General features: G+C 45.5%; 1 pseudogene; it reads left to right on the top strand.

Moving 5' to 3' along the window:
• The first annotated feature begins 23,094 nt into the window (after window positions 1-23,094).
• Window positions 23,095-23,212, top strand: LOC126212339 (5S ribosomal RNA; annotated as a pseudogene).
• The last annotated feature ends 443 nt before the right edge of the window (window positions 23,213-23,655 follow it).

Raw genomic sequence — 23,655 nt, 5'->3', positions numbered from 1 at the left:
TAGTAGTGGAAACCAGTATGAAGTAATGCGTATTTGTAGCAAAATTAACACTCCTGGCTGAAATAGTTGTGAACAGTGTATGTGAAATAGTATGAGATCGAGTAAACTGACAAATGCAGTCAAATAGTATCACATTTAATGTCAGTAGTATAGTATATAAAAAGACATAAACGATTCGGATGGTAGAGGATGGAACTCGGTACAAGTGTAGTCGGCTCTATGTCGTGTGTGTGCGTGCGTGTGTGTGTGTGTGTGTATGTGTGTGTGTGTGTGTGTGTGTGTGTGTGTGTGTGTGTGTGTGTGTGTGTACCTTTACTGCAAATAGGATAGGAAACAGATGCCATTAGTGACAGTGCGTGTTGTTACATAAGCCACGATTGTGACTATGCCAAGCGGTAAAATTGCCAAGAACTTGAATCGTTGAAGTATAGTGATACAGTACAGTGATACACTAAAGCGCCAAAGAAACTGGTATAGGCATGCGTATTCAAATACAGAGATAAGTAAACAGGCAGAATACGGCGCTGCGGTCGGCAACGCCTATATAAGGCTACAAGCGTCTGGCGCCGTTGTTAGATCGGCTACTGCTGCTACAGTGGCAGGTTATCAAGATTTAAGTGAGTTTGAACGAGGTGTTACAGTCGGCAAACTAGCGATGGGTCACAGCGTCTCCGAGGTAGCGATGAAGAGGGTATTTTCCCGTACGACAAATTCACGAGTCTACCGTGAATATCAGGAATCCAATAAAATATCAAATCTCCGACATTGTTGTGGCCGGAAAAAGATACTGCAAAAACGGGACCAACCACAATTGAAGAGAATCGTTCAACTTTACAGAAGAGCAACCCTTTAGCAAAATTGCTGCAGATTTCATTTCTGGGCCATCAGTAAGTCTCAGCGTGCGAACCATTCAACGAAACATCATCGATATGGGCTTTCGGAGCCGAACGCCCACTCGTGTACCCTTGATAACTGCACGACACAAAGCTTTACGCCTCTCCTGGGCCCGTCAACAGCCACGGTGGACTGTTGATAACTTAAAACATGTTGTCTGGACGGACGAGTCTCGTTTCAAATTGTATCGAGCATATGGACGTGTACGGGTATGGCGACAACCTCATGAATCCATGGACTATGGATATCAGCAGGGGACTGTCCAAGCAGGTAGAGGCTTTGTAATGGTGTGGGGTGCGTGCAGTTGGAGTGATGTGGGACCCTTGATACGTCTAGATACGATTTTGACAGGTGACACGTACGTAAGCATCCTGTGTGATCATCTGCATCCATTCATGTCCATTGTGCATTCCGATGGACTCGGGCAGTTCCAGCATGAAAATGCGACACGCCACAGGTCCAGTACTGCTACAGAGTGGCTATAGGAACACTCTTGTGTGTTTAAACAGTACCGCTGGTCACCAAACTCCACAGACATGAACATTATTGAGCGTATCTGGGATGCCTTGCAACGTGCTGTGCTCCGCTCCCTCGTAGTCTTATGGATTTATAGACAGCCCTGCAGGATTCATGGTGTCAGTTCCCTCCAGCACTACTTCAAACATTAGTCGAGTCCATGCCACGTCGTGTTGCACTTTTGCGTGCTCGTAGAGTCCCTATACGATATTAGACAAGTGTATCAGTTCAAATGGTTCAAATGGCTCTAAGCACTATGGGACTTAGCCGGCCGGAGTGGCCGAGCTGTTCTAGGCGCTACAGTCTTGAACCGCTCGACCGCTACGGTCGCAGGTTCAATTCCTGCCTGGGGCTGGATGTGTGTGATGTCCTTAGGTTAGTTAGGTTTAATTAGTTCTAAGTTCTAGGGGACTGATGACCTCAGATGTTAAGTCCCATAGTGCTCAGAGCCATTTGAACCATTTTGAACCACTATGGGACTTAACATCTGAGGTCATCAGTCCCCTAGACTTAGAACTACTTAAACTTAACTAACCTAAGGACATCACACAAATCCATGCCCGAGGCAGGATTCGAACCTGCGACTGTAGCAGCAGCGCGGTTCCGGACTGAAGCGCCTAGAACCGCTCGGCCACAGCGGCCGGCGTGTACCAGTTTCTTTGACTCTTAAGTGTAGATTATTTCGTTAGATTGGGATGCACGATATGGACAGGACGTATTGTATGGGCCAGGTAGAAAATGATTTGAGGTATCTAAACGGCTCCTTTTGCGCATTGCAAGGGCCGCAAACCGTTACTCTTCTCAGCCTGTTACTGATTTACAGTTGTCAGTAACTGCCAGGTGTGTACGATAAATCTTGTCAAATGACAAACGTCTTGCGTTCAAGAAACGACTGCAGAAACCCTCTCTAACACCCAAACATAAACAGGCTAGATTAGAGTTCACTGAAACAGTATCTCATGGACTTCGGAATGGGATAAAGTGATCTTCAGTGATGAGAAGCAGTTTAATTTAGATGGGTCGGATGTATTTTAATATTATTGGCATGATCTGAGAACAGAGCAGCAAGTAAGAACGGGGAAAAAATTCATGGTGGAACTGTTATGTTTTGGGCAACTTCTTGCACTCAGTGTAAATCACACATTGCTTTCCTGAATTATAGAATGACCTCTAACAAGTACACTGAGAAGTTAGAGACAGAACAGATCGGAACATATGAGGACCTAGGCAACGAAAGTCTATTGATTCAACAAGATAATGCATCTGTGCATGTTTCAGTGGTTGGTGGTTGATTATGAGGAGGAGACCAAACAGCGAGGTCTTCGGTCCCATTGGATTAGGGAAGAAAGTCTGGCAAGTCCTTTCACAGGAACCATCCCAGCATTTACCTGAAGCGATTTAGGGAAATCATGGAAAACCTAAATCAGGATGGCCAGTCGGGATTGGAACCATCATCCTCCCTAATGTGAGTCCAGTGTGCTACCCACTGCGCCTCCTTGCTCAGTGTGGTTGGAAGGTAAAGATATCGGTGAATGCCCTGGCCTTCATGCAGCCCTGACATGAACCCCGCGGAAAAATTTTTGGGAAATATTTGCAAGGTGTGTTTATCGCAATGGAACGCAATTTGAGGTCTGATGTGAGCTGAAAAAAGTGATACGAGAGGTCTGGTCGACAGTTTCACTTTCAAGAACAACAAACACTGACGAAATCAATGCCGAAGAGAATTTTTTAGGTATTTAGGAAATTGTAAATTTGTGATAAGTTCTATAGGACCAAACTGCTGAGGTCATCGGTCCCTAGGCTTACACACTACTTAATCTAACTTACGCTAAGGACAACACACATATCTGTGCCCAAGGGAGGACTCAAACCTGCGACGGGGGAACTGCGCGAACAATGGTAAGGCTCCTGAGACCGCACGGCTACACAGTGCGGCTTGTGAGGTATTTAGGAAAAGAGGTCGGCAATGAAACAACAGGACAGTGAGTTCCTTTATACCAGTTTCCATCCAGGAAGCGCAAATGCCTTATTTCATTACTCTTGTTATGAAAGGAAATATGTAATTCCGTCATGATTGTTTATGTCTTACACATATCTACTGCTTTCATAATAAATTAGATACAGTATGCTACAGATATTGTACCATTACTTTCGTAGGAACCCTGCATTTTTACTGATTTCCACTACCGTATGTGAATCAGGAAGGTTTTCTCCTATCTTGGAAGCCTTTCTCAGCATAGACTGAGAGGGACAGCACCTGATCGTAATATTTTCTACCTGCTTGAAAACCCAATTGGTATGAAGGAAGATTGGCTTCGATGTCTGGAGTTAACCTAGTCAGTAATATTCTCTCGAATATGTGTGAGAGGGATATTGGCCTGATATTATTTGGATTACCTTCAGACTTTCTGGATTTCAGCATCGCGATGACTTTCTCTTCTTTCTGTATCTTAGGGAGGGAGTGCGCCCTTTCTGATACATTCTGGTAGGATCTTGTCACGTGAAGCCCTCTTTCCTATCTTCGACAGCTTTGAGGCCTGGGTAATCTCTTCTGTTTCCACCTCTTTGACAGTGTCCATGTTGATTGAATTATTACGTAATACGAAGGAAGATCGGAAAGTTACTCACAATAATTTTATTACCAAAAAGTTTAATAAGTAACAAAACAAAAGAATCACAGTTGACCCTACATCTTTCACCTACTTTTTTACATAGTCACCATCGTTCCCAACACATTTCTCCCATCGCGGTACCAGCTTCAATATGGCCTGTTCGCAGAGGTCCGTTTGGTTGGAGTATAGCCAATAGCCATCTCCGAAATGCTGATTTCAGGTATGCATCTGTCGTAAAGAGTTGGCTGGCCAGAAAATTCTTCATGCAACCAAACGAATAAAGTACGACGGTGCAAGGACAGGACTGTATGTTAGATGTTTGAGCACCTGCCATCCAAATTTGGCTATTTTCTCACGAACAGGAGCAGCAACGTGAAGGCGAGCACTACAATGAAGAACTTTGATACCGTCAACACTAATGTTGTGGCATTTGTCACGAAGGTCGTGACGGTTCTGATGTAGTCTGCAGCATTCATAGTGGTCCCGTGTTGAGAAGAGTCCACCATGCATATCCCAGAATACTGTCAGAAACACTTTTTTAGCAGAGTGAGTTACTTTGAATTTTTTTCGTACTGGGGAACCGGCATATTTCCACTTCATAGACACTTGTTTGGTTTCAGGCGTATAGTGGTACACCGACGACACATCACCAGATACTATTCCTTTCAGAAAGTCATGCCCTTCTGCGGCGTAACGCTCTAAGTGATAAAAATTTGCGATCATTCACTGCCCCTTATGGTTGTCTCTCAGTGTCTTAGGTACCCAACGAGCACTAACTTCACGGAATTTCGTCGTGTCATGAACAGTATTGTACATCGCACCACAGGAAATGTTGAACTGCTGCGATAGGGTCCGCTGTTGCACACGCCGGTCGTTCAAAATGGCTCCGGCATTCTGCGGGGCTGCGGCTGCTACCGCCCGCCCGCAGCGTGGCGAATCACTAAGGTTTACACGGCCATCTTGGAAGAACGCACACTACCTGGAGACACTGCTACGGTCCAAAAAGATCGTCCTCACTACATGCAAGCATGTCCCTGTGAGTTTCACTAGCCCTTTGGCAAATTTAGGCATTCCAGCTGCAGCACCAAGGGAGATAAAAGTTATTGTGCGTTACTTTCCGGTTCTCCTTGATATATTCTTCAGTTTTCTGAAAATCTCTTTCTTTTCAGTTCGCACCAATGAATACATTTCTATGCGTACAGCAGGTCATGGCACGCATTTTGGCATAAACGCCACAGTCTTCGCATAATCGATTGCTCCCTGTCCTCCTCAGCTGCAACCAAATAGACGTACTTAGGAACCACGACAAGAAGCGTGTGCTGGGCGTCGTGAAGCGACCACTTTAGTGCACAGTGAAGCACTGACAGCGCTAAACGCGGCGGCCGCCCACCGCTACGCCGCGCCGCTAGCTGACTGGGCGCCGCGGGATTACGACTGCGCCTCACCTGGGATTACACGCTGCCGCGCCAGCACGCTTAGCATGGAAATTAGCCCGCCACACACTTGCTACTCGCTCGTAGATTGCGCCCCCACTCGCTCCTGTGCGTGTCTTCGCAGTCTCCTGCTTGTACCGCACCCTCTGTTACAAGCACAGCTAACAGTCAGCCCAAGTAATGGCGACGCACTTGTTGAGATATAACCCGTACAGGTAACGAGATACACATTGCAGACTGTTGCAGCTTCTCCCTTTTCCGTCCACCTCATCTACGCTGAGGGGACAAAAGTCATAGGGTAGCGATATGCGCATGTACAGATGGCGGTAGTACAGCGTATACAAGTGACAGTGCATTGGCGGAGCTTTTATTTTCGCTAAGGTGATGCATTTGAAAATGCTTCCTACTTGATTATGGCCGCACGGTGGGAACTAACAGACTCCGAACGTGGAATTGTAGTTGGAGCGAGACGCATGGGACATTCCATTTCGACAATCGTCAGAGAATTTAATTTTTCTACATCCACAGTGTCAAGGGTGTCCCGAGAATATCAGATTTTAGGCTTTACCTCTCACCACGGGTAATGCAGCGGCCGACGGACTTCATTTAACGACCGAGAGCAGCGTCGTTTGCGTAGAGTGGTCAGTGCTATCAGACAAGCAACACTGCGTGAAATAACCGCGTAAATCAATGTGGGACGTACGACGAACTTATCACTTAGGACAGTGCGGTGAAATTTGGCACTAAATGGCTGTGTCAGCAGAGGACCGACGCGAGTGTCTTTGCTAACAGCACGACATTGTCTGCATCGCCTCTCTGTGGTCTCGTGACCATATCGGTTGGGCCCTAGACGACTCGAAAGCCGTGGCCTGTTCAAGTGAGTTCCGATTTCAGTTGGTAACAGTTAACGACAGGGTTCCAGTGTGCAATAGACCCCATTAAGCCATGGGCCCAATTTGTCACAAGGCACTGTGCAAGTTGGTGGTGACTCCATGATCGTGTAGGCTGTGTTCACGTGGAATGGACGGGGTCCTCTGGTCCAACTGAACCGATCATTGACTGGCAATGGTTATGTTCGGTAACTTGGAGACCATCTGCAGCCATTTTTGGACTTCATGCTCCCAAACAAAGATGAAGAAAATAAATGGTTCAAATGGCTCTGAGCACATGGGACTTAACATCTGAGGTCATCAGTCCCCTACAACTTAGAACTACTTAAACCTTACTAACCTAAGGATGTCACAAACATCCATGCCGGAGGCAGGATTGGAACCTGCGACCGTAGCGGTCACGCGGTTCCAGACTGAAGCGCCTAGAAAGATGAAGATTTTATGCATGACAATGCATTAGTGTTATACTTGACTACCGGAATAAATTAATTATTGGTTCCTTTTACCGATCCCCTCGGATGGTACAATTGCTGAACATTTCAAAGGAAACTTGAGTTTCATTTCAAATAGGTACCCCACTCATACAGTTATAGTTGGTGGTGACTTCAATCTACCCTCGCTATGTTGGCGAATATACATGTGTAAAGCCGGTGGTGGGCATAAAATGTCGTCCGAAATTGCACTGAATGCATTCTCAGAAAATTATTTTGAACAACTACTTCAGTAGCCTACTGCAAGAGCAACTGGTTGCGAAAATATACTTGACCTCTTAGCAAAAAATAATATTAACGAAATAAGACGCATCATGATAGATACAGGGATTAGTGACCATGGATATGATATGCGTATTGGGATTACAGTCGCTAAAACAAAGGCACTTTTCGCTGCGGCAGAAACTTTTCATGAAATAATAATCACCAGTTTTCGCCGCAGAGAGTGAAAATATTTTGTTGGTCCCCTCCTAGACAGGGAAAAATTATCATCATAATAAAATAAGAGAAATCAGAGCTCGCACGGAAAGATTTAAGTGTTAATCTTTCCCGCCCGCTGATCGAAAGAGGAACTGTAGAGAAGTAGCTTAAAGGCGGTTGAATGAAATCTCTGCCAGTCACTTAATTGTGAATTGCAGAGTAATCATATAGATGTAGGTGTAGATGTCTCGGGCCACAGTTATTCGTATCTGGTTTGAGGAACTTTTTCGACAATACTAGCGAATGTTTGGTCATTCAGATGGTCGACATGAGTCCCATCAAACAAATATGGGACCTAATCGAAATGTCAGTTCGTACTCAAAACCCTGCACTAGCAACACTTTAGCAATTATCGACGACTATGGAGGCATCATGGTTCAATATTTCCGCAGGAGGCTTCCAACATCCTGTTGAGCCCATGCCACGTCGAATAGCTGCACTACGTTGGGCAATAGGAGGACCGACACGATATTAAGAGGTACCCCTTAACTTTTATCACCTCACTGTATGTCTGTACTCTTCTAACTACTATAGAAGGCATAACGGGACGACATTAATTAGATCCTAGATGACATCGATGCTTGAACCTGGAACAATTTACACACATCAAAAAAACTTTTGCATCACCTCAGTTCCGAGAGTTCCGGAACCTGTAAAGAAAATTGGAATAGAGATCAACATAAACATCATTTCGCCCTTTTTATTGTTCATGAAAACCACACATTTCATGTTGTATCACCATACAGCGAGACCCTCAGAGGTGGTGGTCCAGATTGCTGTACACAACGGTACCTCTGATACCCAGTAGCACGTCCTCTTGCACTGATGCATGCCTATATTCGTCGTGGCATGCTATCCACAAGTTCATCAAGGCACTGTTGGTCCAGATCGTCCCACTCCTCAACGGCGATTCGGCGTAGATCCCTCAGACTGGTTGGTGGGTCATGTCGTCCATAAACAGTCCTTTTCATTCTATCCCAGGCATGTTCGATACGGTTCATGTCTGGAGAACATGCTGGCCACTCTGCCCGAGTGATTTCGTTATCCTGAAGGAAGTTGTTGTGTACATAGTTCCGCGTAGTCAGCGCGTACACAACTTTCCCACTAGAGTGCGCCCCGCTAAGCACAACAGCGCAGGCGCAGCGCTCGTCCGTCTCCGCACTACGAGATGGCGCTGTCATAGAGACGGACCAAATTTTGCTTCCGCCGATCCGCGTATTAATATGTAACGCAGCCAATGAGATTGCTGCTTACGTAGAACCTTTTCTCCTCGCGGATCACACTCGCGCAGTGATACATGAACGCGCGATGTATTATAACGAGTGTACAGATCTCCGATTAGCCAGTCTGCATTTGTCTGTACCAGTCTATAGTCAAGTTTTAGTCTGCGCCTAATAAGATTACCATATTCCTGTACATGGGCATGAAGATAAATGTATAGACACTTTTGTCAAGTATCAGAGATATGTGAGAGTAAGATTAACGTACCAATACCAAAGGAACTTCAGATTGTCAATTCTAAATAGCATCCAGACCCAAGTTAAGTAATTTTTATGCCTGTTATTATTTTAATAAATGTGTGTGAAAATTAATCAAGTTCTGTTTAAAGTTGGTCACCGTCAATCTGCTACTCTAAGCGTGCAAGTGACATTTTTATCGTCTGACCTAACGGCAGAAGATAAACACGCCACGATAAGACCACGAGACATATTGCTGACACTCGCCTACTTCGTTAGAGCGACAAGTCAATTAATCTGATGGTGTGTGTACCGAAGGTCTTACAGTACGCTAACCACAGAAGCCATTCACAAGATGTGCACGATGGGGGCGCGAATAGTCGCCCATGAAGACAAATGCCTCGCCAGTATGCTGCCGATATGGTTGCACTATCATTCGGAGGGTGGCATTCACGTATCGTACGGCGCCTTCCGTGACCACTAGCGGCGTATCTCGGCCCCACAAAACAGCAGGGAACCTCCACCTTGCTGCACTCGCTGGACAGTGTGTCTAAGGCGTTCGGCCTGACCGGGTTGCTTCCAAACATGTCTCCGACGATTGTCTAGTTGAAGGCATGTGCTACCCTCATTGGTGAAGAGAACGTGATGCCAATCCTGAGCGGTCCATTCGGCATGTTGCTGGGCCCATCTGTACCGCGCTGCATGATGTCGTGGTTCCAAAGATGGACCTCGCCGTGGACGTCGGGAGTGAAGTTGCGCATCATCCTGTTTATTGCGCACAGTTTGAGTCGTAACAGGACGTCCTGTGGCTGCACGAAAAGCATTATTCAACATGGTGGCGTTGCTGTCAGCGTTGCTCTGAGCCATAATCCGTAGGTAGCGGTCATCCATTGCAGTAGTAGCCCTTGTGCGGCCTGAGCGAAGCATGTCATCGACAGGTCCTGTCTCTCTGTATCTCCTCCATGTCCGAACAACATCGCTTTGGTTCACTCCGAGACGCCTGGACCCTTCTCTTCTTGTTGAGAGCCCTTCCTGGCACAATGCGGTCGCGATCGAACAGCGGTATTGACCGTCTAGGCATGGTTGAACTACAGATAACACGAGCCATGTACCTCCTTCCTGGTGGAATGACTGGAACTGATCGGTTGTCGGACACCCTCCGTCTAATAAGTGCTGCTCGTGCATGGTTGTTTACATCTTTGGGCGGGTTTAGGGACATCTCTAAATAGTCAAAGGGACTGTGTCTGTGACACAATATCCACAGTCAACGTCTATCTTTAGGAGTTCTGGGAACCGGGGTGATGCAAAACTTTTTTGATGTGTGTGTAAAACACGCAACTTTTCAGTGTTTGTTATGCTGTTGTCTTTGTCTTCAGTCTGAGGACTGATCTGATAGCTGTCTTAATTCTAGTATATCTTATGGAACCATCTTCACGTGTGAATAACTACTGCAACTTACATCCATGTGAACCTGCTCACTGTTGTCAGTCTGTGGTCTTCATCTGCAATATTTAACCCCACCTCGGCTTCTCCCTCTCCCACACACTTCCGTCCATTAACAAATTGACGATTCACTGACGCCTCAGGACTAGTTCTGTCAACCGATCCTCTGTTCCAGTGAAATTGGGCCACCAATTTCTTTATATCCCAATTCGATTCAGTACATCCTCATTAGCTATTCGCTCTACGGACTAATCATCTGCTTTCTTCTACAGCATCACATTTCGAAAGCTTCTCTTGTTGCCTTGTCTACGCTGTTTATGGTTTACGTTTCACAACTGTAGAAGACTACAACCCAGACCAGTCCGCACTTTCGTAAAGTAGCTCTGAATATTTAAATTTATGTTATCTGTTAGGAAATACCTAGTTTTGAAGCGCTTTTTTGCTGATACTTGTCTAAACAGCGTATCTTCTGTACTTCATCCGCTGTTAATTATTTTGCTCCCGAAAGAGCTAAACTCGTCGATTACTTCTGGTGTCTTATTTCGTAATCTAATTTCCTCAGTTCAAAAAATGGTTCAAATGGCTCTGAGCACTATGGGACTCAACTTCTGAGGTCATTAGTCCCCTAGAACTTAGAACTAGTTAAACCTAACTAACCTAAGGACATCACAAACATCCATGCCCGAGGCAGGATTCGAACCTGCGACCGTAGCGGTCTTGCGGTTCCAGACTGCAGCGCCTTTAACCGCACGGCCACTTCGGCCGGCAATTTCCTCAGTATCACCTTAAATAATTCAATTACACGTCGTTACACTCGGTTTACGTTTCTATATATTCATGTTAAAAACCTTTATTCAAGACATTATCCACCTGTTCATCTGCTCTTCCAAGAATTTTGCTGTCTCTGACAGAAGCACAGTGTCATCGGCAGACGCCAAATATTTCATTTCTTCTCCCTGAATTTTAATTTGCTTCCCAAATTTTTCCTCGCTTTCCATTTATGATTGCTGAATGTACAGATTACATCTACATCTACGTGATTACTCTGTTATTCACAACAAAGTCCCTGGCAGAGGGTTCAGTGACCCACCTTCAGGCTGCCTCTCTACCGTTACACTCACTAACAGCGCGCGGGAAAAATGAGCATTTAAATTTTTCTGTGCGAGCCCTGTTTTCTCTTATTTTATAGTGATGATTATTTCTCTTTACGTAGGTAGGTGCCAACAGATGTTTTCGCAATCGGAGGACAAAATTGTTGATAGAAATTTCATGAGAATATCATGTTGCAACGGAAAACGCCTTTGTTTGAATGATTGCCACTCCTATTCACATATCATGTATGTGGCACTGTCTCCCCTATTTCGCCATAATACAAAACGAGCTGCCCTTCTTTGTACTTGTACGTCAGTCCCACCTGATGCGGATCCCACATCGCACAGCAATACTCCAGAATAGCGCGGACAAGCGTGGTGTAAGCAGTCTCTTTAGTAGACCTGTTTCACATTCTAAATGTTCTGCCAGTGAATCGCAGTCTTTGGTTTGCCCCACCCACAACATTATCTATGTGATCGTTCCAATTTAGGGTATCTGTAATTGTAATTCCTAACTATTTAGTTGAATTTAAAGCCTTCAGATTTGTGTGTCTTACCGTGTAATCGAAATTTAGTGGATTTCTTTTCGTACTCATGTGAATAACTTCACACTTTTCTTCATTCAGGATCAATTGACACTTTTCACACCATACAGATATCTTATCTAAATCATTTTGCAATTATTTAGGTCATCTGATGACTTTACAAGACGCTAATTGACAGCAGCATCTGCAAATAATCTAATAGGGCTACTCAGATTGTCTCCTATGTCGTTAATATAGATCAGGAACAACAGAGTGCCTATAACACTTCCTTGGGGAACGCCGGATGTTATTCTGTTTCACTCAAAGACTTTCCGGCTATAACACTAGCTACTCGTTTGCTATAACACAAACTAGTGTTACCCTCCGGGAGGATTTTTAGTTTGGACCGTGTGTTTGTCTAATGGATAAAAATGTATCAGACAGTGATTTTGAATGTATTATAATTAATAGCAAAATAAACAGCCTTTATTTTGGGGATAATGAAAGTAGAAAAGTTCATACGAATGAAACAATAAATGGTCCCCAGTCTAATTAGGCATATTAATTTGAAACATTAAGTTTAAGGAAATTGAATATTAGTTTTCGTAGTGACTTTCATTAAGATTCCCTTTGAATAGCATACTGGATACACACGAATACAGGGCGATCTAAGTTGTGTGTTGCAGTAGTTTCCATTAATGCACAAACCAGTAATCATAGAAAGCAAGATTGTACCCCACTCATAATAATAACACATACAATTACTATCATCACTTGATTCAGAACTGAGATGTTACTGCACGAAACACTGAACTACTGAACTGAAGTTGGGCATGAAAAGATTTCTGACTTACTTGACATGTAAATACCATAAATAAAATTAAATAATACTACGATTACACTGGTTATATTCTCATTTATGGAAATGCACCAGATTTATTTAGTAGCGACAACATTCTGTCATCTTTCCAATAAGAGAAGAACATAGTGGGGAACCATAAACTGATACTGCCTCAATAGGCAACTCTGTGATTATTTCATAAGCATAATTCAATTCAACCAAAATTAATGTTTAACCCCACTTAGATTAATTTATGTTTTCATCCTTTAAAGCAAATTACTCAACACTGAGCTAGATTAACCTCAAAAAATTCATTCATGATAGCAATCAAGGTTTAATTACATGTCATATATGTTTAATTTATGTGCCTTTTTCATCACCTGTGAAGCAGATATTTTAAACATTAACATTTCTCTCTCTGGCACTAAATATTTGCACATTTAATACACAGAAACAAATCACTAGTTAGTTAGAAACAGGATATTCGGTGTTCTGCAGACTTAGGAGGGGATCCAGCTTCGGTTCATGATTAGGATAAAGTTAGGGTTCAAAACACGGGTTTATGGCAGTTGGATTTTTATTGAAAACACTCGCACAAGTTTACTGGTCCATGCTATAATACATATGTGTGCCTGAAGTTGGTTGAGCACTGCCGAAGTAGTGGTGGCAAGCGACGTGGCGGCTAATTGTACCCACGCCACTTGATGTTGAATGCTCTTTACAATTTCTTCTTGACGACGGATTTTTATCGTGTTAGAGCCATTCCGTATTGGCGAGGGGACTATGGAACAGCCATATCCACATCCGAGGCTATTTTCAATTAAAACGGGTTCCAAAAGCCTCCCTTGGCACCCTCGATGTTTACCGTGCAACGGCTAGCCGCTGACTGCGTACCGTTAGCACCAAGGAATCGCCCAGTTCGACCGAGAAAACCACCTTTTACCTCACGCCAAGCCACTTCTGTTGCGGAGGTACTTCCCTACAGCTTTTATATTTCACAATACAAGTTCCCTAAGCATGAACCCGCTTCCAATATACAAATTTTTCTTTATGAACGTACATATATTATAAAATTTCATTATTTTTTAACATCATTTAGCTTTTACAATATATATATTACAAACTTTAACTTTCCTATCACAAATGAATGACCTTAACTAACAAAGAACAAGCACTTCATAATCACAGACACATATGGTAGTTTCATAGAATAAATCTATTTCTAATCGATATTGTTGTTCCACGTCTATTACTACGAACTGTCACCTTTTTGACGGGAAATCACGAATCCAGTCGCAAAACTGAGGCGATATTCCATAGGCACGCAGTTTGGTTAGAAGACACTTGTGAGAAACGGTGTCAAAAGCCTTCTGGAAATATAAAAATTTGGAATCTATTTGACGTCCCCTGTCGATAGCTCTCATTATTTCAGGAGCATAAAGAGCTAGTTGTGTTTAGCAAGAACGATATTTTCTGAATCCGTGCTATGTATCAATAACTCGTTTTCTTCGAGGTACTTCATAATCGAATACAGTATATGTTCCAAATTCATACTGCAAATCGACGTTAGTGATATGGAGCTGTAATTCAACGGATTACTCCTACTTCCCTTTTAGGGTATCGTTGTGACCTGAGCAATTTTCCAATCTTTAGGTATGGATCTTTCTGTGAGCGAGCGATGGTATATAATTGCTAAACATGGAGCTATTGTATCAGTATACTCTGAGAGGAACCTGACTGCTGTACAGACTTGACGGGAAGCCTTGGCTTTATTAAGTGATTTAAGCTGCTTTGTTGCACTGAAGATCTTTACTTGTATGTTTCTCATCATGACCGTTGTTCTTGATTGGAATTCAGAATGCGTCTTGCTACTGGTGTGCTTTATGTATGACCAGAATCTCTTAGGATTTTATGTCAGATTTCGAGGCAGAGTTTCGTTGTGAAAATTATCAAAAGCATCTTGCACTGAAGTATGCGCCTTATTTCGAACTTCTACAAAACTTTGCCAGTCTTGGGGATTTTGCGTTCTTTTAAATTTGGCATGCTTTTTTCGCTGCTTCTGCAACAGCGATCGGACCCGTTTTTTGTACCCTGGGGGATCAGTATGTGGTATACATCTCTCAATTACTGTCGATACTATCTCTCTGAAATCATTCCACATCTTTTCTAAGCTTACATGATCAGATTGGAAGGAGTGGAGGCTGTCTCTAAAAAAGGCGTTAAGAGCATTTTTATCAACTTTTTTAAATGGATATAGTTTGCGTTTCTGTTTGGTGGTTGTAGGAGTTACGGTATTTAGCCTGACAGCTACTGCCTTGTGGTCGCAAATCCCTGTATTCCTCACGATACCCACTATTTGTCCAGGATTATTTGCTGCTAAGAGGTCAAGTATGCTTTCGCAACCATTCACACTTCGAGTGGGCTCATGAACTAATTGTTCAAAATAATTTTCTGTGATAGCATTCAGTACAATTTCGGATTACGTTTCATGCCTACCGCCGGCTTTAAACTTATAATTATTGCATCATATCGAGGACAGATTGAAGTCGCCACCGACTATAATTGTATGAGTGGGGTATCTATTTGAAATGAGACTCAAGTTTTCTTTGAACTGTTTAGCAACTATATCTTCTGAGTCGGGGGGTCGGTAAAACGGTCCAATTAATAGTTTAGTCCGATTTTCAGGTATAACCTCTACCCATACTATTTCGCAGGATCTATCTACTTCAATTTCACTATAAGGCAAAATACTTCTGACAGCAATAAATTCTCCATCACCAACTGTATTTAATCTATCCTTTCTGAACACTGTTAGATAGTTTGAAAAATTTTCGGCTGAAGTTATTTCCGACCTTAGACAGCTTTCTGTACCTATAACTATTTGAACTTCAGTGCTTTCTATTAGGGCTTGGAGCTCTGGTTCTTTCCCAACACAGCTACGACAATTTACAACTACAATACCGATTGTTTCTACAACTATCTTTCTGTATTTTACCTGCACCCTTTTAGACGGACGCCCTTTCTGTGGTTCCCTGAGACCCTCTAACCCAAAAGCCCCCCAGTCCCTTCCACACAGCCCCCGCTACCCGTGTAGCCGCTTCCTGCGTGTAGTGGACTCCTGACCTGACCCGGAAACCCGCCACCTCATGACGCAAGTCAAGGAATCTGCAGCCTGCACGCTCACAGAAACGCCTGAGCCTCTGATTCAGACCTTCTACTCAGCTCTGCACCAAACGACGGCAGTCGGTTCTGCGGACGATGCTGCAGATGGTGAGCTCCGCCTTAATCTCGCAAGCAAGACTGGCATGTTGTGAAGATACTACAACCCTGTCTCGTTCGATGTTGAGGTACTGCTTCCCTTCCATGTCCTGTGACTCCTATAACTGCAGCCTGGATTCTGTACGAGTTGTAGGTAACTTTTTGTTGTCTTTATTTTGTCCATACTGCCTTAAAAATTACAAAATGTGTTTTCCAGTCAGCAGAGTGAAAAGTTTTCTATAAATCTACAATTTCTGTAAATGTGTTTGTAAGGTTTACAATTTAAAGCATCAACCAGCCGTAAGTTTTGTGTAAGAAATGTGTTTTAATCGAACCATTACCTGTTCCGGATTTACTATCAATCCGTCTTTTGATGCCTGTTACACATTTTCTTAATTTTCTGCTGGAGTGTCGTTTTGTAGACGTTTTCATATTATGCACTAAGGTGTACAAAACGCCTTTCGTTCAAGATTCCGCAGACTTGCGGAAAATGGTTTTTGCGTTTTTGCTGTTACAGAAACATACAGGAAATAATTTTAAAATTAATAGAATACGAAATGTGACGAGAAATTACATGATGTACGTTTCTGTACCTAATTCGTCGTGTATTTGTGTCAAGAATTTTAAAGTTTCTACATTGTGACACATGCAGCATGTAGGTGCAGTAAAATTCTCGGGAAACTGCTCGAACACGCGCTCTCCTACGTTTTACGGCGGCACACACGCTCAACATTTACATAAAAAACGTAGTCCGGCTTCACATACTTTAGATAAGTTACAGACGTTGTATAGTATGTAAGGGCACGGTAAATGGCTCTGAGCACTATGGGACTTAACATCTGAGGTCATCAGTCCGCTAGACTCAGAACCACTTAACCTAACCTAAGGACATCACACACATCCATGCCCGAGGCAGGATTCGAACCTGCAACCGTAGCAGCAGCGCGGTTCCGGACTGAAGCGCCTAGAACCGCTCGGCCACAACGGCCGGCGCGATAGTAAAATTTGTATTTGCTAGAACGATGAAATGAATTTAAAGGTGGAAGAGAGAAATAATTTTATGTACGAGGCAGTACTGAAAAGTAATGGCTCCGATCTTTTTATGTAGAAAGTCTTCAAACTCGTTAAATAAAACTAAGTTCATCAGCATTCCATATCGTTATTCTTAATGTCTACATATTTATTTTTCAACGTAGTCACCCTGCTGGCGAACAGATTTCTGCCAGCGGGAGCCCATTTTGTCGACACCGTCACCGTAGAACGTTTGTTGACGGTGCCGCAACCTCACATCTGCTTGCACCTCTTCATCTCTATCAGACTGAAGTGCTCGAAGGCGTTCTTTAAGTTTTAGAAACAGATGAAAATCGGATAGGCCAAGGAGGATGATCGGTGACAGTGAGCCCGAGGCGTCGGATTGTTGCTAGTGTGGCAGCGCTCGAGTGTGCTGTGCCGCTGCCTTACTGAAGGACAGGGTGCTCCATGTGCAGACGGACTCTTATAATGCGTGCTTTCACTTTTCTGAGTATCTCTCAGACCCCGGCCACACAGCGCCACTTTGCACACTACGATTCGGAGGCCTCGAGCGGGCCGGCTGGAGTGGCTGAGCGGTTCTAGGCGCTTCAGTCTGGAACCGCGCGACCGCTACTGTCGCAGGTTCGAATCCTGTCTCGGGCATGGATGTGTGTGATGTCCTTAGATTAGTTACGTTTAAGTAGTTCTAAGTTCTAGGGGACTGATGACTTCAGATGTTAAGCCCCATAGTGCTCAGAGTCGTTTGAACCAACCCTCGAGCGGCAGAGGGTTGCAACTTGCATCAGCGAAGTTTGAAAGTCGACCAAGTAATAAGCATGATACGTAATACATTAACCGATATTAAAAATGGAATAAAACATTAGGAGACGTGACGCCCTCGTAGAGTATTACTATACTACTGGCCATTAAAATTGTTACACCACGAACACGACGTGCTACAGACGCGAAATTTAACCGACAGGAATAAGATGCTGTGATAAGCAAATGATTAGCTTTTCAGAGCATTCACACAAGGTTGGCGCCGGTGGCGACACCTACAACGTGCTGACATGAGGAAAGTTTCCAACCGATTTCTCATACACAAACAGCAGTTGACCGGCGTTGCCCGGTGAAACGTTCTTGTGATGTCTCGTCTAAGTAGGAGAAATGCGTACCATCACGTTTCCGACTTTGATGAAGGTCGGATAGTAGCTTACCGCAATTGCAGTTTATCGTATCGCGACATTGTTGCTCGTGTTGGTCGAGATCCAATGACTGTTAGCAGAATATGGAATCGGTGGGTTCAGGAGGGTAATACGGAACGCCGTGCTGGATCCCAACGGCCTCGTATCACTAGCAGTCGAGATGACAGGCATGTTATCCGCATGGCTGTAACGGATCATGCAGCCACGTCTCGATCCCTGAGTCAACAGATGGGGACGTTTGCTAGACAACAACCATCTGCACGAACAGTTCGACGACGTTTGCAGCAGCATGGACTATCAGCTCGGAGACCACGGCTGCGGTTACCCCTGACGCTGTATCACAGACAGGAGCGCCTGCGATGGTGTACTCAACGACGAACCTGGGTGCACGAATGGCAAAACGTCATTTTTTCGGATGAATCCAGGTTCTGTTTACAGCATCATGATAGTCGAATCCGTGTGTGGCGACATCGCGGTGAACGCACATTGGAAGCGTGTAATTCGTCATTGCCATACTGGCGCATCACCCGGCGCGATCGTATGAGGTGCCATTGGTTACACATCTCGGTCACCACTTTGAACAGTGGACGTTACATTTCAGATGTGTTACGACCCGTGGCTCTACCCTTCATTCGATCCCTGTCAAACCCTACATTTCAGCAGGATAATTCACGAGCGCATGTTGCAGGTCCTGTACGGGCCTTCCTGGATACAGAAAATGTTCGACTGCTGCCCTGGCCAGTACATTCTCCAGATCTCTCACCAACTGAAAACGCCTGGTCAATGGTGGCCGAGCAACTGGCTCATCACAATATGCCAGCCACTACTCTTGATGAACTGTGGTATCGTGTTGAAGCTGCTTGGGCAGCTGTACCTGTACACGCCATCCAAGCTCTGTTTGACTCAATGCCCAGGCGTATCAAGGCCGTTATTACGGCCAGAGGTGGTTGTTCTGGGTACTGATTTCTGAGGATCTATGCACTCAAATTGCGTGAAAATGTAATCACATGTCAGTTTTAGTGTAATACACTCCTGGAAATTGAAATAAGAACACCGTGAATTCATTGTCCCAGGAAGGGGAAACTTTATTGACACATTCCTGGGGTCAGATACATCACATGATCACACTGACAGAACCACAGGCACATAGACACAGGCAACAGAGCATGCACAATGTCGGCACTAGTACAGTGTATATCCACCTTTCGCAGCAATGCAGGCTGCTATTCTCCCATGGAGACGATCGTAGAGATGCTGGATGTAGTCCTGTGGAACGGCTTGCCATGCCATTTCCACCTGGCGCCTCAGTTGGACCAGCGTTCGTGATGGACGTGCAGACCGCGTGAGACGACGCTTTATCCAGTCCCAAACATGCTCAATGGGGGACAGATCCGGAGATCTTGCTGGCCAGGGTAGTTGACTTACAACTTCTAGAGCAAGTTGGGTGGCACGGCATACATGCGGACGTGCATTGTCCTGTTGGAACAGCAAGTTCCCTTGCCGGTCTAGGAATGGTAGAACGATGGGTTCGATGACGGTTTGGATGTACCGTGCACTATTCAGTGTCCCCTCGACGATCACCAGTGGTGTACGGCCAGTGTAGGAGATCGCTCCCCACACCATGATGCCGTGTGTTGGCCCTGTGTGCCTCGGTCGTATGCAGTCCTGATTGTGGCGCTCACCTGCACGGCGCCAAACACGCATACGACCATCATTGGCACCAAGGCAGAAGCGACTCTCATCGCTGAAGACGACACGTCTCCATTCGTCCCTCCATTCACGCCTGTCGCGACACTGGAGGCGGGCTGCACGATGTTGGGGCGTGAGCGGAAGACGGCCTAACGGTGTGCGGGACCGTAGCCCAGCTTCATGGAGACGGTTGCGAATGGTCCTCGCCGATACCCCAGGAGCAACAGTGTCCCTGGGAAGTGGCGGTGCGGTCCCCTACGGCACTGCGTAGGATCCTAGGGTCTTGGCGTGCATCCGTGCGTCGCTGCGGTCCGGTCCCAGGTCGACGGGCACGTGCACCTTCGGCCGACCACTGGCGACAACATCGATGTACTGTGGAGACCTCACGCCCCACGTGTTGAGCAATTCGGCGGTACGTCCACCCGGCCTCCCGCATGCCCACTATACGCCCTCGCTCAAAGTCCGTCAACTGCACATACGGTTCACGTCCACGCTGTCGCGGCATGCTACCAGTGTTAAAGACTGCGATGGAGCTCCGTATGCCACGCCAAACTGGCTGACACTGACGGCGGCGGTGTACAAATGCTGCGCTGCTAGCGCCATTCGACGGCCAACACCGCGGTTCCTGGTGTGTCCGCTGTGCCATGCGTGTGATCATTGCTTGGAAAGCCCTCTCGCAGTGTCCGGAGCAAGTATGGTGGGTCTGACACACCGGTGTCAATGTGTTCTTTTTTCCATTTCCAGGAGTGTATATTTGTCCATTGAATACCCGTTTACCATCTGAATTTCTTCTTGGCGTAGCAATTTTAATGGCCAGTAGTGTAATTACTAAACTACTTATCATTGCAAGATTTCCGATATATGGTTGAGGGCATAATTTTTCTTGTCTTGGTGTGAGAAATTGGCTGCTAAATTTTACAGACGTATTACCCGTACACTACTGTTTTGCGAAACATTCAGAAGGAGTGATCTGGATCAGTCCGAAGTCGGATCGTGTGTAGATCAGCGGAACTGTAATAAGTAATGTAACACTGAAGAGAGATAGTGTGGATGTGGGTCCAGTAGCGCTCTCATTTGTGTGTCCAGGCAGATCAGTGTTACGCCACGGTCATTCGGTCCAGAGCCATCAATCGAAAAGAAAGAGTGGAAGCAAGCGCAGGTAAGCCTCGGCAACGCCAGAGGGCGCAATGGCGGCGTGTTGGTGAGTTCAAAACGGGAAGAATGGTCTTTCGGAAACGGGTTTGTCGTACCGTGACATTTCGACTCGTACATGACACGCTGCTACGACTGTGAGGAATGTGCGGAATCGGTGGATAGAAAAATGTCGCATACAGCGACGAACGGGTACTGGACGACTCACGTGTGATTACAGCACGTGATGACCGCCATCTTGTCTGCATGACAATACATTCGTCTACAGTACTGGCTCGACGTTGGAGAACTGCAACGACAGTGAACGTCTCTATATCGACGTTTCGACGCTGTCTGTTGAAGGCTTTAGTGAGGGCATGTTTGCTGTTGTGTCGGCTTTTCCTGCTGGCAAACTACCAAAGCCTCAGATGCAACAGCCTCGTGAACATTGCCAGTGGAGTGCTGAATTGCAAAACGTAGTGCTTTAGGACGAGTCCCCCCTTGACTCGTCCTACAGCGATGGCCGTGTACGCTTTAGATGCTACCGTGGCGATCGCAGTCGGGCAAACTGCGCTGCTGAGCTGTGTAGCCAAGTTCGGTGGGCCACTAGCTATAACGCGCGATCTCGTCTCCTATACAGAGATACCCAGAAAAATGTAGACACTCTATGATAGTTAATATCTTTGGAAAAAAGACATATCGTTATAATTTTGCGCTATAGCGTAGTCCATTGTTCTCTCAACAGATCTTGCCGAGCGTCTTCCAGCAGATGACAGTGCAGCAATGAATAAAGTAAGATTTTCGTTTGAGCAACGCAATGCCGTGTTGAAGTACTACTGGAAGTACGGAAACATGATACAGGTACAACTACGATACAACGGCGTAACGTGCATGGAACTTAGCCACCGACACGTACAACAAGTTATCGAATTCTGGATAAACTTGAAACTGAGGGTACTGTTAAAGATGTTCATAACGAAAGGTCTGGCCGAATAAAAACATTAAGTGCAGTTTCCAACGTTTCTGTGTTACAACATTTTACTAGTCACCTAAAAAATCTGTGAAGTAGGGTGTGCTTGAAAGAGGTGTAACCTGATCAAGCGTACGACGAATTCTGAGGGCTACAAAGTGGACAGTCCAATATTGCTGAAGTCTATGAACGAGGATGACCTGGATCGAAGGATGAAGCAGTGGTAGTGGTTTGAAGGCACGCTTCGCGAGGATGAACGGTTTGTAGGGATGGTTGTCTGGTTTGACGAGGTGCAATTCAAACTGAACGATACTGTAAACCGCCACGTTTACTGGACTCCTGACAATCCTCACATTCACGCGGACAAACATGTTAATTTACCGAGTGTCAATGTATGGTGTGGTCGGTCATCGCGATCTTTGATTCGCCCATCCGTCTTTGGAGGTACCGTTGCTGGGGATATGTATCTTCATATGCTGCAAACATCGATTTTACCTGCCATCCGAGAGATGTTTGGAAATGAAAAAATGGTTCAAATCGCTCTGAGCTCTATGCGACTTAACTTCTGAGGTCATCAGTCGCCTAGAACTTAGAACTAATTAAACCTGACTAACCTAAGGACATCACACACATCCATGCCCGAGGCAGGATTCGAACCTGCGACCGTAGCCGTTGCCCAGTTCCAGACTGTAGCGCCTAGAACCGCACGGCCAATACGGTCGGCTTGGAAATGAATGATTGTACCTACAATAAGATGGCGCTCCTCTTTACTACCACAGAGATGTCAGAGCCTCCATGGATGAAAATCTATCTGGACGATGGATAGGTCGAAAAGGAACTGTTGAATACCCATCAGCGTCTCCAGACCTTACACTTCTTGCCTTCCCTTCCCTTCTGTGGGGGACCTTGAGAAATGAGGTTTATGAACAGAAGTCACCTACGCTGAACGAGCTACCAGAAACCATCGAGACGTCCTCTGTGGCGATCGCACCGGCAACACTGACGGCCGTAGTTTGGTGAACAGTTCAGCGGCATTGACGATGTTTAGCTGCTAATGGGGGTCATTCTGAACACACAAAATAACCTTGCCCCACCCCCCCCCCCTCCCCCGGTGCAAGAATTGTAACGGCATGCCATTTTGTTCGATTGATATTATCGGCCAACGGCCTTGCCGCAGTGGTAACATCGGTTCCCGTCAGATCACCGAAGTTAAGCGCTGTAGGGCCGGGCTAGCACTTGGATGGGTGACCATCCGGTCTACCGAGCCCTGTTGGCCAACGGGGTGCAGTCAGCCCTTGTGAGGCAAACCGAGGAGCTACTTGATTGAGAAGTAGCGGCTCCGGTCTCGGAAACTGACATACGGCCGGGAGAGCGGTGTGCTGACCATATGCATATCCGCATCTGGTGACGCCTAGGGTCTGAGGATGACACGGCGGACGGTCGGTACTCTTGGGTCCGCCAGGGCCCTTGGACGGAGTTTACGTTTTACAATGTGGACTATCAGAGAGTGTCTACATTTTTCTGGACCCCTCGTATATTAAGTGCAATCTGAATAGCGACCGCTACATCAGAGAGGTTTTAGAAACCGAAGCACTGCCGCACCTGTCTGTACATCCAAATGCCATATTTCACGAGGACAATGCCCGACCACTTCTGGCAAGCAATGTGCAAGCCTTCTTCGGAACAAGACGGACACCACTGATTGGCCTGCACAGTCGC

The sequence above is a fragment of the Schistocerca nitens genome, chromosome 1, assembly GCF_023898315.1.
Source record: "Schistocerca nitens isolate TAMUIC-IGC-003100 chromosome 1, iqSchNite1.1, whole genome shotgun sequence".
NCBI lineage: Eukaryota > Metazoa > Arthropoda > Insecta > Orthoptera > Acrididae > Schistocerca > Schistocerca nitens.
Note: the sequence above shows the minus strand (reverse complement) of the source record. Positions and strands in the feature narration are given on the sequence as shown.